This window comes from Cryptomeria japonica, chromosome 7 (genome assembly GCF_030272615.1).
Source record: "Cryptomeria japonica chromosome 7, Sugi_1.0, whole genome shotgun sequence".
Taxonomy (NCBI): domain Eukaryota; kingdom Viridiplantae; phylum Streptophyta; class Pinopsida; order Cupressales; family Cupressaceae; genus Cryptomeria; species Cryptomeria japonica.
Window position 1 is genome coordinate 717,774,240 of NC_081411.1, and position 18,905 is coordinate 717,793,144.

The window sequence follows — 18,905 nt, forward strand, 5'->3', positions numbered from 1 at the left end:
TTTGCACATAAGTCTTCCTCTAATAATTCAGGACATAGCCATCGATCTCAAAAACCATATCCAATTACATGAATAGGTCACCTATAAATACATATCATCAACCTTATTGATAAGGTCAGCTAAACCCTAGACCCATAAACCCATAATTACAAAAATTACATCACACGATATCACCAAACCAATATTATGATTTACATTACATATCATGGACCTAAAACAAATTCTCAAACCTGAAAATCATGCTAAGACCAATCACCAACACGTTTCACCAATAGGTAGAAACCCTCAACGCAGTAACACAAAAATTCTAACCAGATCCAAATAGGACCACCATAATTGCACATCAGCCAATGCAGAGTTGCCAAATGATTAGGACATGATCAAGAAGCACCTTCAACAGGCTATAAATCATTTCCATAAGCTGGACCAAAATCATCTAACCAAATCATCAAATATCGCTAACTGGTAAAGCTAACCGATACTAGGAATACCAACTGGGAACATATGCGATAGCTACCAGAGCACCAAATCATGAACCAACAGAATATGTCAAGCATATAACCATCCCGAATAAGCATCCAAAATAGAAACCATGGATCTGATCATACCGGATCAAAATTGCAACCAAAACCAAGATAAACACCATGTCTAACCGAGATAGGTCCAACCGGGATACAGTGTTGATATCAATGACAACACTTAACCAAATCTAGCATATTTCCAACAATCTCCCCCTTTGGCATTGATGGCAACACTGAATGTGAAAAACATCTAAGTGCCAAGGAAAGGCAACAGTCTCCCAAAGAAGATTGATCTGAAGTATATCTCCCCATAAGATAAACATGAATACCATATCCTCCAAAGATTAGTTATTTTTTACATGAACACCATCCCCCCCTTTGACATCAATGACAAAGGACGGATACCAAACCAAAAAGAAAAAATGAACCAAATGGTTGACTGCTCCCCCTAAGCAACATCATCATCTCATCAACCTGGATCAAAAAGCATGTCTGATAGGCTCACCAAATTGATGCATTCTTGCATCTTTAAGTCTCTTCCGGAGGGGTGGTAACCCCCAACTGATCTCTAAGATATTCAAAAGTATCTTTAGGCAATGGTTTTGTTAGAATATCTGCAATCTATTCCTTAGTAGTCACATAAACCAATCTGACTTCTTTTTCTTCAACCTTTTCTTTCAAGAAATTATACCTTATAGAAACATGTTTTGATTTGGAATGAAATACTGGATTTTTTGACATATCAATAGCAGCAGTATCATCACAGTGAATAACAATAGGCTCATCATAACTTACCCTTATATCTTTCAACATCTATTTCATCCATAATATCTTAGTACAGTTAGTTGCAATAGCTACATATTCCGCTTTAGCAGTAGATAATGAAGTGCGTGATTGTTTCTTGCTAAGCCATGAAACCAACTTCTTTCCAAGAAAGAATGTACTTCCTATAGTACTCGTGTGGTCATCCACATCTCCTACCCAATCAAAGTTTGTATATGCACATAGTCTAAAATCATCATCTTTTGGATACCATAACCCATAGTTTGTTGTACTTGCTAGATATTTGAATATCCTCTTGACGACAATATCATGAGTTTCTCTAGGATCTAATTGAAATCTAGAAGCAATACAAACAACATTCATTATATCAGATCTAGTCCGAGTTAAGTACAACAATCCACCAATCATTGATTTGTATTTGCTTGGATTAATTCTAGGAGATTCATCATCCTTTGACAATTTGCAACCGGATATCGTAGGAGTACCAATTGGTTTATAATTCTCAAGTCCAAATTTCTTAATCAATTCCTTCACATACTTAGTTTGACAAATGAAAATACCTTTATCAGTTTGAATGATTTGCAAACCTAAGAAAATTTCATCTCACCAATCGTAGACATTTCAAATTCATTCTTCATATCATCAACAAATTTCATGCATAAACTTTCTTCTCCTCCAAAAATGATATCATCCACAAAGACTTCAATGATCAGTATGTCATCATTTTCAATCTTATAATATAGATTATTATCAGCATTACCTTTACTAAAACTGAGCTTTGAAAGATGTTTATCTAATCTAGCATACCATGCTCTAAGGGCTTGTTTCAATCCATATAAGGCTTTCTTCAATCTACAAACCATGTCCTTGTCCTTTGATAAAGAAAATCCATCAAGTTTCTCAATATAGACTTCCTCCTCAAGATCTCTATTTAGAAATGCACATTTGCATCCATCTAATATACTTTGTAGTTTTTGTGTGCAGCATAGGCAAGAAATAGTCTTACTGCTTCAATTCTTACAACCGGAGCATAAGTATCATCATAATCAACTCCTTCTTCCTATGAATAACCTTTGCAAACTAATCTATCTTTATTTCTCACAACCTGACCTTCCTCATTTAATTTATTTCTGAAAAACCATTTAGTTTCAATAATATTCTTATCTTTAGGTCTAGGAACTAATTCCCATGTCTTATTCTTTTCTATCTGATCGAATTCCTCTTCCATTGCTTTCATCCAATTTTCATCTTTACTTGCTTCAATAAAAGATGTCGGTTCAATTTTAGAAATCAAATATACCTCTTCAGTAGCTAACCTTCTAGTCATCACACCTTTCCTTTTATCTCCAATGATCCGATCTTCAAAATAATTTAGTTTCACATACCTGAGAGTCTTTGAATTTTCTTGATTTACTAACTCTTTCTATTGTTCAACAATCATTGTTGAATTTTCTGATGTTACCGGAGTCACTGGTTCAACGCTCTGAACAGATTCTTGCACTACCGATTATGGTTTGAAAAATTCATCTTCTGGTCCATAGTCATATGATCAGATCTGATTATTGCCTTGCTCATCCATCTTAACATTTATGTTCTCCATTATCCTATTCAATATTTTCTTATAACATCTATAAGCTTTTCTCTTAGTAGAATAACCCAAAAATATTCTTTCATCACTTCTAGGATCAAATTTTCCTAATGCATCATCTCTTTTGATATAGCATTTACTTCCAAAAATTCTAAAATATCTAATTGTAGGAGTATGACCAAACCACACTTCATAAGGAGCCTTACTGGTATCACCTTTTATGTGTACTATGTTGAAAGTGTATACAACGGTATTGACAACTTCTCTCTAATAGATATTAAGAAATTTAGCTTCAGTCATCATTGTCCTTGCAACATCCAATATGGTTATATTCTTTCTTTCCACTAATCCATTATGTTGTGTGGTTCTAGGTGCAAAAAGTTGTATTTTGATTCCATGCTTCTCACAAAAGTTGTTGAAGAAGCCGGATGTAAACTCACCACCCTGATCTAATCTTAAACATTTTATCTTTAGTCTTGTCTCAGTCTCAACCATAGCTTTGAAAATTTTGAATTTCTCAAGAGCTTCATATTTTTATTTCAAAAATGCAACCCACATCATTCTAGAATAGTCATCAATAAGTAACATAAAATATCTATCACCTTGAAAACTTTTAGTCCTTGCTGGTCCACACAGATTAGTATGAATAAGATCAATAATTTCATTAGATTTATCATGTATGCTTATGAAATAAGTTCTAACTTGCTTACCCATTTGACATTCTCTACATATCGGATTATGAGGTTTAACAATCCTGGGCAAATCTCTGATAGCTTGTGTTGAACTGATCTTGACTATGCAATAAAAATTTACATGACACATCCTCTTATGTCATAACCAACTTTTATTAATATGAGCAATCAAACAAGTCTTCTCACCAGAGTTAAGATGAAAGATGTTTCCTTTGGTCTGAGTTCTGGATGAAATCTCCAATCCATATCTATTGATAATCTTACATTACCATCCTTAAATTGCAAATGAAATCCTCTATCCACCATCTAGCCTACACTTAAGAGATTATGTTTCAATCCTTCAACATAATAAACATTGTCAGTATTAGTCTTACCATTCAAGGATATTGTTACTTTGCCTTTGATCCTACATGCCTTGTTGTCTCCAAATCTGACTAGTCCACCATTAAATTCTTGCAAAGTTAAGAACTTCCTCTTGTCACCAGTCATGTGATGTGAGCATCGACTATCTATGACCTATTCATTCTTTTCTTCAATTTTAGTAGATAAAGCCTTCCCCTCATTATGAGTAGCTTCAATGACAGATTCCAGAGAGTCATCCTTGATAGCAATAAAGACCCAACCTTTACCAGAGCTTCCATTACTGGATCCACTTACAGGCTCATCATCATCATCATCATCAGTAATACCAAGATCATCATCGCCAACATAATAACATGATTTATCCTTATTCCTTCTAAATCTAGGTCTTCTATGATATTCCAGATTAGGCTTATAACTCCTCACAAATCTTTCATGATTCCTAGCAGCTCTTTCAGGACATCTAGAAGCAAAATGACCAATCTTATTGCATGAAAAACATTTAAAAGGGACTTTTCCTTCATACTTACTTCCAACCAGTCCTTTAGGGGTTCTTCTAGCAATTAGAGCTTCCAACTCTTCAAGTTCTCTATCTTCTCTCTCAATATCTTCCAAGTCTTTAGCATACAATTCCTTCCAATCTATCTTTTTCTTACCGAAGGCAGATGCTTTAAATGCAGTCTCTGATTTAGTTGTACTCTGATCTCCAAGTTCCTCAAGCTTAAAAGCAGTCAATTTCCCAAGTAATGTATCTCTGGTAACAGGGGTACTTGACATTATCCAAAGTTCATTAATTGTAGTAGCCTTCATCTTGTAAGCTGGAGGTAGAACTCTCAGAATATTTGACACAACCTCATCCTCACTAACTGATCCGCCACAACATTTGATTCCCATGACAATTTCATTCACTCTATCCATGAAAGAACTAATCTTCTAATCTTCTTCCATCTTCAAAGTTTCATATCTTACCCAGAAGCCTTCAAGTTTTGCAATCTTTACTGCTTGGTCACCTTCATAGAGAGTTTCAAGCTTTATCCAAATTTGCTTTGCATTCTCCAACTCTATGACATTCAATAGCTTTTCATCAGATAGGGCACTCAAAAATGCTTCTTTTTCTCTAACATCATTTTCAGCTCTCTTATGTTCATCAGCAGGTGTCGGTGTTCCAGAATTAGGATCATGAGGTATATACCCTTTCTCCACTATCTCCCAAACTTCAGCTCCAAGACATCTCAGATGAATTTTCATTCACTCCTTCCATATCTTGTAATTTGTGCCATCAAATTTAGGACTCTCCTTTTGGTAGGGATTAAATGTGAAACTAGATGCAGATGCCATCAAATCTCCTCAAGCGGTTAAGCTTTTGTGGAGAGGACCTTGCTCTGATACCAATTGTTAGACAAATCTAATACCAAGAGAAAACTGGGGGGGGGGGGGTTGAATCAGTTTTCTAACAATGGTCAGAACTATTGTAGATTATAACCTTTATACCGGAGCACAGAGAAACAATGAAAGATAAAACATGAAAGCACAATACACACAATGCCAATATTTTGATGTGGAAAACCCAGTAAAGGGAAAAACCACAGTGGGAAACCCTACTCACAATCAAATAATACTTCTATAATAGTATGTGAAATAATTACAATGGGAATTGCACTTGTAATCGGGCCAACATCCTAGAGCTCATTGCTCATCACAAAAGAGAAGTCTCACTGACTTACAAAAGCATTAGACTACAATCTAGAAAGAATGAACTATGAAAGTAGCATCTCCTAATGCTTGATACAGTTTCAGTTAAGCACAGATGTTTGCCCTGCAACACCAAATCCTTTCACTGAATGATATAACAATGTTTGCACAAAAGCCTTCCTTTGATAATTCAAACATAACCATCAATCCCATACCATACCATTGATCCCAAAAACCATATCCAATTACATAAATAAGTCACCTATAAATATAGATCATCAATCTTATTGATAAGGTCGGCTAAACCCTAAACCCATAAACCCATAATTACAAAACTTACATCACACGATATCACTGGATCAATATTATGATTTACATTACATAGCATGGACCTAAAACAAATTCCCAAACAATTATATCCATCGTAAATCATGCTAAGACAAATTTCCAACACGTTTCACCAACCGGTAGAAACCCTCAATGTAGTAACACAGTAAATCAAGAATACTAGACCCTGCATGAATTGCTTAGCAAAAAGAATTCGATAGACAAGATGGAATTTGGTGCATGTCTAGAATCATACATGCATTTTCAATTTTATAATTCCATTAAGAAACAAGCAAGATCAATCAAGGATATGGTAGAAGGTGTAAATAAATATATCCATCTATTTCAATGGTCAATAAGTTACTCGCCCAAGTATAATGTCATGCATAGTAATAAAATATAGTTTGGAAAAGCAAACTATTCTCTCTATAATTCCACATTCGGCACCCATCCAAGTTTAGAATGCATAAGTTCTCTATCTTTTTACATGTTTTTTATTATCTACTTATTTTCTTGAATAACATATTTTGTTCGATACTATCATGTGCTTTCCATGATTTATGAATTCAACTAACTAAATTTGGTAATTTTCCATAATGGGCATTAAATAAAATGATAATTCATAATGCACATACCTATATGGCTTTTTCAAATGAAATTTTAAATAATCATCATGACTTCTATTGCAAGGAACTAATTCAAAAGTTTAACTCCTTTCTTCATCTAAATCAAACAAATCTCAAGATAATTTTGTTATTATACTCTAATTATATAATAAACTGTTGCTCGTTAAAGAGCCTACCTCTTAAATTTAAGCCAAGTCTGATATGATCAGTGCTAATCTTCTTCCAATTCTAACTGCAATACTCCTAGATTTCCAATGCTTTTTGTAGACACATAAATCTGTCCACTTAATTAAATAAATATTTAATATTTATTTGATTATTTTAATCATCAATAATCAGTTAATTAAATTAATATTTAATTAATTCATCCTCAACCTCTTCTCCTATTAATTAAATAAATTATTCAATTTATTTAAATTAATTCATTAAGCCACACTCTAACAATCAATTAAATGAATAAAACATATTTATTTAATTTAACCACTTTCTTCCTTTAAATAAATAAATAAATATTTATTTATTTAAATCCCTAAACTACCCCCCCCCCAACTTGCATTCTCCTACAAATGCAAGTTGCACCTATTTGGTTGAAATAAAGTTATTTTATTTTAATTAAAATCCTATTTTCTCTCACCCACCAAACCCTCTTGTATCCTAAACCCATTCTAGATTCTTCTAAACCATTTCTAATTAGCCTAATCCCATCCCCTAATTATTGTCACATTCCTAAGAAACTTGAAGTCACTTCTCAAAGCCTCCAAAGTCTTTGAAAAACATTAAAGGATTTATGTCTTCAACAAGTTAACCCCTAAAGTCTTCCAAACCATTAATGGTTCTTACATAACCATTTATGGCTCTTATATAACCAATAATGGTTAATTCAACTTTCCCACATGGTTAGAGGCTTTCCCTCTAACTCAACCCCCATTTAACTCATAGGTCTCTTCAAGCATTTATTGCTTTGACCATGGTTATCCCCACTAACTCTTGCACAAGAGTTTGTCCATTGGATAAAGGCATTATTTATTGGATAAAAACTTTATTCACTAACTCAAGCCTAAACCTTATCTCCTAAGGTAACCTTCATGTCATCTCAAGCATTTAATGCTTCTTCTCTCTCCTCTCAAGCCATCTCATGTTGATATTTGTCATCCTAGGATTGGGTTGAAAGCCCTCACATGGATTGATTAACTTTCAATCCTGACCCTTTCAAAGATTACTCAATCTGCACCATCCATTTCTCTATTTTTTTTCTATAAATAGAGCCCATTCCTTCTTCAAAAGGATCTAGAAATCTTGTATGCATCAAACTTATAGTTATTTTGAGAGAGCATTTTAGAAGCATTTGTTTTGTTATTTTGAATAAAATTAACATAGAATAATTAAGGCGCTTACTCATATTAGCTTGTTTACACTTGCATAAGTAGTTATTTTTATTTTCATAATCTTGACTCCATAAGACATACATTGATATTGCAAAATTCTGAGAGCTACACTCATGTGGAACTTGGAGAGGAGAGGAACAAGGGAGGAGAAACTATGAGCATTGTGAGGAGCATATTGGGGAATTTTCTTTCCCTTTTCCATTTTTGTATGCTTATTATTGTCTGCTTTATATCTCTCTTGATGTGCATGTTAAGGATCATAGGTTCGTTTGTATTTCATTTGTGTCACTAACATACTAACATTTGAACTTGTGTGTCTCTTGTGTCCTTTTTAGCGTGCATCACTTTTCTTTCTCTATGTTGTCCAAATCCTTTGTGTTCTTTCCTCTCTATTCTCTAATCTCCCTTCTCTATTCGCTATTCTTCATTCCATTCTCTATTATTTGTTCTAACATCCCTATTTTTTTTTGCATATTTCTCCCCCTTCTTTTCCAAAATCAACAGTCTATATATATTGATCCAATCTATATTTCTTCCTATTTTCGGGCCAATCTCTCAGAGTGGTGGACTATTATCTAAGTTTATATTTGACACCTCTAATTGTTATAGTTATAGTAATAGTCCCAAAAGAATTCAAACTCTGTTGTATTGCTTGCACGTGACAATTTGAACTGCACATACCATTTAAGTTCATTATTATCGGTGATATCATATGGGTTGGTCACCCACGTTACTATCTAATCATGCCACATTATATGGAAAATTTAAAGTATGCGAAGGTGGAGGTTTGAGTGGGTAGTCGGCAATAATACCGACTCCCTCCTTTCCATACAACATTTTAACTTGCCACCCATGCATCACCGTTGGTACGTGGAATAGTTTGCATGGCACTTTGGCCTGTGAATGTACCATGCAGTGCATGCATTTAACAATACAGTTTGAGTTTAACTCAAATACAATTGTTTGTTTAGTTGCATATATACTTATTGACTCCTCCTTGCAATGTGCGATATGTTTTGTCAACTATAACATGACATTAGTAAGTCTGCCATAAACCATATCGGTTAATATGCCTTTTAATAAATCACTTATTATATTTATATATATATATATAAACAAAGAATTTTCATAAAGCAAAATAATCAAATATATTTACATATATTATAATTACATATGTATATACATGTATATGACCAAATAAAAAGATGTTGTCATCAAAATCATTGTAAATTTTTTAATTCCTTACCTTTACTTTATGTAGACTATGCAGGATCCTCAACTAAATGGTTGACGATGTCTGTAGTCAACAACCTATTCCCACCAAGGGTGACATCATCACATAGGGACTATACATGAAATCAACACCATCAATTGAGCATCATAAGCATTACTACATTTGTAAGTTGATAAATAATAAATACATACGTATCATAAGCATCACACGTTGTGTCATCATATATGTAATTGAGCATCACAATTAGCATCACATATGTGTCATCATAAACATGTAATCCATCACCATCCATCACATAGGTAATAAACAATCCACATTCTATAAATAAACACAAAGTTCAAAAAATGTCACATGCATCATCATAAACATGTGATCCATCACATATCTATTTTAAATCAACATCCATCACATAGCTAATAAATAATCTAATTTCCATAAATAAACACAGTTTAAAAAATGTCACATAAATAGTCACTCTCCTTATCTCCATCTCCATATTAAAAGGTGCATCATGAATTAATTATGTAATGACATTAGAATTTAAAACATAATGAATTAATTATGTAAAAAAAATTCTATCAAGAAGTCAATATTAAATAGATAATATACTAATCGCATACCTCATACATTTTATTCTTCATCATCTTGAACATCAAGGTCATCATCGCCAACATCATCATCATCATCATCATCATCATCATCATCATCATCATCATCATCATCATCATCACCATCAACGTCTTTGCCATCATCATCACCATCATCACCATCACCATCACCACCATCACCATCACCATCACCATCACCATCACCACCATCATCATCATCATCATCATCATCATCATCATCTTCTTCTTCTTCTTCTTCTTCTTCTTCTTCATCATCATCATCATCATCATCATCACTGAGAAACTGTCGATTGTGATCATCATCCACTTCATCTTCTACTTCTTTGGTATCTTCTTCTTCAGTATCTTCTTCTTCCATCACATTATACTTTATCGGCCTTCCTCTTGGATCATGTCTAACAACAAATGACCAACCCGGTTTATGTGGAACCTCTGAGTAAAATACTTGCTCACATTGGCTTGGAAGAACATAGGGATCATCCCCAACTGGTTCAAATGACTTTGTATTTAGCATTGTAAAACCATTATCATGTTCATTAACAGTTCTATAAGGATCATTTTTTTTCAATCGTAGCGTGTACCATTTGACAACGAACAAAACTAATTTGAAGGAATTAAAGTCACACTCAAGTATATCATCCAAAATGCCATAGTATTGATTTTGAGACTGTTGAGGATGTATGTCATTTCTCGATGAAATATTTGTCACCTCAAAGACCATAGTGATGCCAGAATCACAAGTTTTCTTCGTGTCATCCAACTTTTTTATGCGAAATTTATGACCATTGCAACACATAGTGTTGTGGTGTTCGACCTACGATATGTCAACCATGTAAAATTTATTGCATTGTGAGTTGATAAACATATGGGTGATTAATAAATTTATGTGTACATGTTTATCTCTTAAACCATATGCTAAATCAATTTCCCTTTGTGTAACATTGGAATCTCCATTGCGATGAGCTTCTTTAACCAATGAAGTCACACCTTCCCATGTTAACATGTGTCTAGAATGTTGACAACATTCAATCCATACCGCCATCCAATCAATATTGTTTGCAATATACAAATGTAGTGCATCCCACTCTCGACCAACTGTGCAAAAAATAAATAGACGTCTTACAATCGATTTATTTTGAAGATTAAGAATTAATTAACTACAATAACATCTTATAATTACCTCTCACTTTCCTCAATCTACCTTTCTCTGTCAAGTACTTCCCTTCGAATTTGTTAATGGGGTTGGGATCCCAAATGCGATCCACGTGGATCTTTGCTGCAAACTTCGGAAGATATTCAGAAATGTACACCATAGTCCGGTATACCATATATCCCTCCACCATAGAACCCTCAAGATGTGTTCTTTGTCGAACCAAAGCCTTCAAAAATTTCAAGTGCCTCTCAACCATCCACATTGACCTAGTGTGTACAGGTCCACACAATTCAATCTCCTCAACTTGGCGTATGAGGTAGTGTTCTTGTGCATTGAAAAAAGATGTAGGTAGACACTTTTGCATTTCACACATTAAATGAGGAATTTTTCTCTTCCAATATTTTATATCATCTTTATGGATTTCTTTACATGACAACCACCTACAAGATATTCAAGACGCAAAAAAAATATTACATAACAAGTAAAACAAATAGCAAATATAATAGCTATACAACGAACTGAACAAATATCACTACTTACCTCATGTATTTTCCAAGACCATATATGACTTGCTTGACATTATTGTCGAAGTCGTCTGGGAGAGATAGAGGTAGAACATACTGTAACAATTATAAAATTATCTTTTCATTTTTTTGTAACATAATACAATGAAAAGTACACGTACACGCAGTACTTAAATATATACTAAAAACACAAGAACATGAATTACCTTAATGAAGGTATGTCAATCATGCGTTTTCATCCCTAGCCCAAATTTACTTTTCTTTGATATGAGATTGTTTATGTTCACAACAAATCCTCTGGGAAATCGAATTTTTCATATGACTTCTTTTATAACATTGCTTTACTGGTCTGTTAATAACCAAGGAAGCTCACTTATATTAATCTGGTCTCCATGGCTATTTGATTGAATGACATTTATCATTGCATGATTGGAATCCTGAATGTCACTACATATTTTGACATTTTTTTCTTTGTCATGCCTTCCATCCAATATTTTCCATACATTACCTTGACGATTAATTCTATTATATTCCAACTTCCACAGGTGAGCTGTCATTCTTCATGGATTTGATGTATTCTCTTCTTTCCCATTGAAAATATATTTTTCAGTATTTTGATACTTATGATTTTTGTGGAGAAAATGTGTATGCTCATCAAACACCTGCTTTCCTAAACTTTTTGAATGACGAGATTTCATCTTTGGACCACAAACAGGACATGCAAATTTTCCCTTTGTGTGAAGACCTACAAGATAATGTATAATTAGATTAAATATGATAATTTTTTGAATTATAATGTTCATGCACAACTTAAACACTATAACATACCACAAAAATGTGTTAGCCCTAGGGCATAGTGTATTGTCCATAGAAGCATCGCATGTAATTGAAATTGTCTTTGTTCTATTGGTCTAGAGACGTCATACATAGTGACACCATTCCATAACTCTAGCAACTCGTCGATAAGAGGCTCGATATATACATTCATATCTTTAACTTGGTACTTACCTAATCGAATGAACAAAAACATTACATAGTTATTACGACCATTTTACTGCAATATTTATAATTAAATTTAGACGACTATATTTAAATGATAAAACACCTGGAACAATCATTGCCAACATTATGTGCTCCCTCTTTATTGACATCCATGGAGGAATGTTATTGTTGATAACAAAAACATGCCACACTGAGTAAACGAATCTCATCTCTCCAAATGAATTGACACCATCCACTGCCAATGAAAGCCTGAGATTACGAGGTTCTTCTTTAAAGTGTGGCCACTTTTCCTCTATGTCCATAAATGTTGAACCATCCGCAGGCATTCGAATAATGTCATCTCAACTTCTATTGCATGCATGGTAATCTATAAATTGTGCCAAGCTAGTGCACTTGAATAATCATTCCATACATGGAATAATGGGAATATAGCGAAGAACTTTGTGAGGAACCCTTTTTGTTATTTGATCTGTTCGATATCTACTGATATGACATTCAGGGCATTCAGTTTGAAATTCATGTTGTTTGTGATATATAATATGATCATTGGGACAAGCATCTATTGCTTGATACTCCATTCCAATATCTTTCATAATGGCATATAATTCTCGGTATGAGCGAGGTAGAATATTTGATGGTGGTAACAAAAACTCACCTATCAATCTACAACAAAAAAATATAATTTGTTAATATAAAGAATATTAATGGTACAACATGATTCATAGTTTATTATGACATATATGACATACCTTAACATATGTGACATTCTTATGTTGGATAAACCATTCATAACCTTCAAGTTCACCAACAACGATACAACGGAGAGAAGAGTTGTCTGTGAGCCTTTGTAAAGGGCCTTAGATGCCTTCTCAAGTAGAGGGACATCATGAACAACATCAAGGTCATCTTCATCATCATGATCAGTTGCGCGAGTACTAAATGTGTCATGGATCAATGTATTTGTACCATCATCTTCAATTATGTTTTTTGGCTCATGATCGTCATCTTCCATAGGATCATTATCTTCAACTTCGATATTCACACCTCTGTGTTCGTCCACTTTGAAAACCATATTCTCTAGGTTGTGTTGATCCATACCATGTGCTCTGGGGTGCTCAACCTATATAAAATTGATAAACATAAATAAACCATGATCATGATCTCATCATCACGTGATTTATTATGTATATAAATTGTTAAAACGATATAATGAAAAACTTACCAATGGATGATAATCATGTCCACCTTCAATGTGACCATGTAGCCTACAATGTTTCTTCGTTGGTTTGATTAGAAGTCTTCTAGTCTTTAACCCCTTACAAATTTTGCATAGAAAATAACATTTTCCATCACCTTTTCTTTTCAAGTTAGACCACAATCTAGCAATTGTCTCCTTATTTTGTTGTTCGTTGATATTGTCTGACATGGTCTTTCTTCACAAGAAAGAAAATCAGGCTATAGAACTAGTTATATAGAAGTTGAAATGTTAGTTATGAAATCACGTTTCAGTATAATATACCAAATTAAATTACTTGAAAATAAAAATTATCATCATTGAACCAAAACCATTTAACTCTTCTTTTTCATCTCAAAACATATCTAATGGCTTTGTGGTATGCAATCCTTGTATAATATATTAAGTTGACTAATGTCTAAATGGGGTAATCCATGAGTGTCTAATGTGAATTCAGTATCCTAAACATTGGAGAGACCTTATCTGACTTGCCTAATCAATGTGGTTGTTGTCCTAATATAAAATACTGAGTTCTACCCTTGCCTCTGCATCAAACTTCTCACATCATGTTTCTTCAACAAAACACACTAATATGAATTGAGCCAACACCATGAGGATAGGGTCAAGTATCATGGCAACTAATCATAATACGTGAAGAAGGGGTTCACACATAAGTGTTGGCTCTCAACAATGCCACACTTCCAAATTGCCAGTCTCAAGACTTGTCCTATTGGGTGAGCACTCATTGATGGCCACAAGGCCAAATAAATGTATGTAGGCTTCAAACTCCTAACTCTAGGCTAGGAGGACCCTACAGAAGGTCTATGAACACTCACTTGGTGTTACAATAGAAAGAGCCTTCCTCTAGAACTTTGTTTGCAACACACACATCATTATTGGTAATAATTGTTATGATGGATGGTCTATTAGGACGGTAAATAAACTACTTATTCTTTTTCCACCCTTTGAAACTACAATATAAACTGCTTATTCTTTTTCCACCCTTTGAAACTACAATAAGGTATTTGACTTGGTAGGGTCCCCAGACATCACTTCAACAACAAACATTAGGCAATTCAACCTTTTGCCTTTTCAATGCATTTTTTTTGTCTTTCACTGGTTTTCTCAGTCCGATACATAGGGATATCAGACCTTTCATGAGATCTTCACGCGCGCCTTCCAATATGTAGTCCTTTCATATTTTAGGTGCCTACACACTATGTTGTTGTTAAGTATTCATGTAGTATTAAGACGTCTCATGACTCTATTACATGTCCATACTTGTGTTTACAAACACAACTCCGTCAAAACAAAAACAATATCAGTTGTAAAATTATATCTGTGACAATCAATACCCTTAGGACAGTCATAGGAATTTAATCTATTTCATTTGGTTTTGATCGACAAACCCTTTTGAAGGTTGCATAGGGTCCCCTCACCCCTCTCTCTATCATCAACTACTTCAAAATACCAATCGCTTGGTCTTCCCACCAAATTCTTCCCTGATATGATACATAGCATGAAAAAAGGTCTATCATCAAGCATGATATGATACATAGCATGAAAAAATGCACATAAAAACCCAATTTCATTAAGCAAAACTCTTGGATGGCATGCCAAAGGCCTATTTATTCCCATCCAAGTGTGTTACAACCTCAAACCACCATAAACTAACTTTCCAACCATATTTTTAAGAAGTTTCTACAAGAAATGCAAAAGTTGTCATGGCAATATGACAACTTTTTTCCCAATGGACCTCAAACTTTCACAATTAGGTCTCTATTTTTTGTTAGAATGTGATCTATCTCTAAGTATTAGAGGATCTTACTAACCTAGGTATCATGATTTTATGTGTCTTTGACATGACTCCTAGTAACTATATAAGGATCTTACTAGTCCTAGATCTATGCCTTGTCTTTTTGATATGGTTCCTAGTGAGAATATATGAATCTTGCTAGTTCTAAATGTCATAACTTTGTGTTTTGCATGCTCCATGTGTGTTACCAATGTTACTCGCATTACTCACTTTGTACTTCCCTTTTATCTCAATATTGTAGATTGACAATATCATAAGTCTTGGGAGCTACCACCTTTCCAAACTTGTAGTCATCTTGACTCTTCAATATCTTGGTGAACGAATATTTGGTTTCTCCATATTTTCCAAAGAGTAAATGAGCATAATTTCATACTCTTGCTAAGAGGGGGATAAATATTGCATCATAAGTTGTATCTCTTTAAAAATATACACTAAGTTTGGACTCAATTTAAGTGGTTGTGCCTTATTTATGCCTAATTGTACTTAGGTTTGACAATGTTTTCATAAATTTGGTTCATTCCCTTATTCATGATATTCCTCATGGCTCATTTTTATAGGACTAGGGTCTTTGGAACCCTTATTCATGGAAATTGGACCTAAAATTTGAAAGATGAATGTTGGATTCGCAAATAATAGGAATTTCCTCTCCAAATTTGGACTTTTGCAAAAGTTCAATTTGAAAAGGTGCAAGGACCATCCATATAAGGTCCATCTTGAAAATTAAATGATAATACCATCCATGCATATTAAATGATATAGTCAAGTAATAAAGAAGGAAAACCATTTCCTGAAGTTGTCAAATGATTTTAAAGATGCACAACAGTCCACTAAATGCAATTCACTAAAAAAGAAAACAAAGTATGCTACAAGATAGTGCGTAAGATGCAAGGAATGAAGTTAAATAGACAAAGAAAAACCATGAATATTACCAAGTCAAAAGGAGTAGCTATGACCTCTTAGGTGTTTTTTCACTTGCATAAATTAGAATTCTTAAGGATAGAAACACATGTAGATAGTAGTATGAAGTCTTTTTGACGATTTTTGAAGTAGTTGAAGGAAGGGCTTATTTTAGTTATATCTAACCCAAGACAATTTCAACTCAAAGTAAGGAATAAAACCATATGTCCTATAAGTTTGGGAAGCTAATTGAGTAGTTGGATAAGGTAGAGCATGACTATAGAGTAGTCTTGAGACTCTTTTAACTCGTTTAGAACATGTACCAAGTATCTAGGAGCTTACAAAGCCAATTCAACCATATTTCAAGTGAAAATGCAACAAAAGGAGTAAACGCTTTGAATACACCTCAAAAACCACTCTGGTGGCCAAGTAGGTGGAAATAGTCTTTTCCAACATTTTTTTTCTTCAAAGATGCAACCCTATATTCTCTTTATTATTTGAGATGAGAAATACATTGTTGGCGGTTCCGTTATTACCCAGTCCAGTATCGAGTTGATCTTGATACTGTCATAAAAGGAGTGACTATCCTAAATGCTTGATACTGTCACAAAAACTGAGTGTTGCAGTAGTGAATCTTCCTTTGACCTTTGGGTGGTTGGGAGGGTAAAGACCCATGGTGGTATATGTTTAGTGGTTCTTGTAAGAGTATCCGAAAGTACATTGGTTTTTGGATATCTACTACATTTTGTGAGTTGGGTATTAGGGGGATTAGAAGACCTAGTTGAAGGAGGATTGTGTGAATAAGGGTTGAGGGTATTGGTGGTGATTGAATGTTGGAGAGTTGGATTGTGACTTAGACATGTTTGTTTGTCCTATTTGAGTGTGATTCAATTGTTGGGTGAGGGTTGGTGAGTATGGGTGTGTTTTGGGGTATTGAATCCTTTTGAGTAACTTGTGGCATTGTGAGGGGTCTTGTGAGTAAGTGAAGGGTTGACACCTAATTGAATAGGTGAGTTGGGAGAAATATCTCCCTTGTTGGTTGAGTTTATTGGATTCTCTGCATCAGCATGCCTTTTCACTATCAATCCATTCAAACTTCCACCCAAAGATTCAATCTTGTCAAAGTTCAAAATAAATTTCCTTGTTGTCCTTACTATCTTGCATCAACTTTCATATCACTAGGTAGTCTTTTGCTTAGAACTATCATCTTTCATGGTAGGATACCATCTCAATCCCTTGAGTTAAGTTAGCTTACCTTTAGAATTTATCATTTCCTAATCAAGTTGTTCAAGGGGAAAATGTCACTAATCAAGTTGAAATATCTATTTCTCAATCTGCCTGAGCTAAAAGGTTAAAATAAATTGCAAAAGATAGAACAAGGCTACGAGAAAATGAATCATCAGTATTACCTAAATCCACATTATCAACAAAATCTAGAAATAACCTTGTATGTAAATAATTTATCATGCCAAAATTGCCAATTCTAACATGAAAATGAGACCAAGGAAAGCTCTGGAACAACTACTACTATTCATTCACATGTTCCTTATTAACCTCAATCACCACGAAAGATGCACAAATTGATTATAACAAAGAAGATGTTTCATAAATGTAAATATTAATTCATGATTAAGGAAAATGAAAGAAATAAAAGAATACCAAGCAATCAAAAAAGACTACCAATACCGTTGCAAACTATGAACTTCATTTCCATTAATTCTTCAAAATATACTAGCAAAGCACAAGTATTCAATCTACAGCCTATTGCTAAATGTCTTTTAAAAGAAAACACACTAATGAGTGTTACTAAACTTGGACCTTAAATAATCAATTATTAGACCCTCAAAATGAATTTTGAAATTGCATTTATAGGGAAACTTTTTCCTCAAAATTAGAGATTAAATTCCACCCAAAACCTTATCAAACTAAGAGGTACAATCAACACACAAGATACTAGCCTATAACTAAATTAAGAACTATAAGTTGACTCATGAAAATGAAATATAAGTCAGAAGGAACTTAGAATGTGGAGTCAAAGAAGCATGGAGAACAAGAAAAAGAGGATCTATCTAGGCCCCCACCCCCAAGATGATTACTCCAAAATTTTAAACTTAGGTGCACAAGCAACAAGATGAAGAACAAAGGCCAAAGTAGGTTGTAACTACCATGAACCCGTCCATCCAAAGTGATGAGAATCTAGATGTTCCTAAGTGGCTACAATTCAACTTTGAAAGGATAAAGAAGAGAGTATTGAAGAAAGTAAGTTTTCAAAAGATGATCGTTGAGGTTGAGGCCGCAAGGAAGCCAAACAAGGAAATGAATTTGTATGCCACCTAAAACTATGCAAAAGGAGAGATAGTTGCCAATACCCTAAATTAGAGAAGATTTAGTAAAAACTGCCAATACCCTAAACTAGGGTAACCCGAGACAACAAGAAAATGG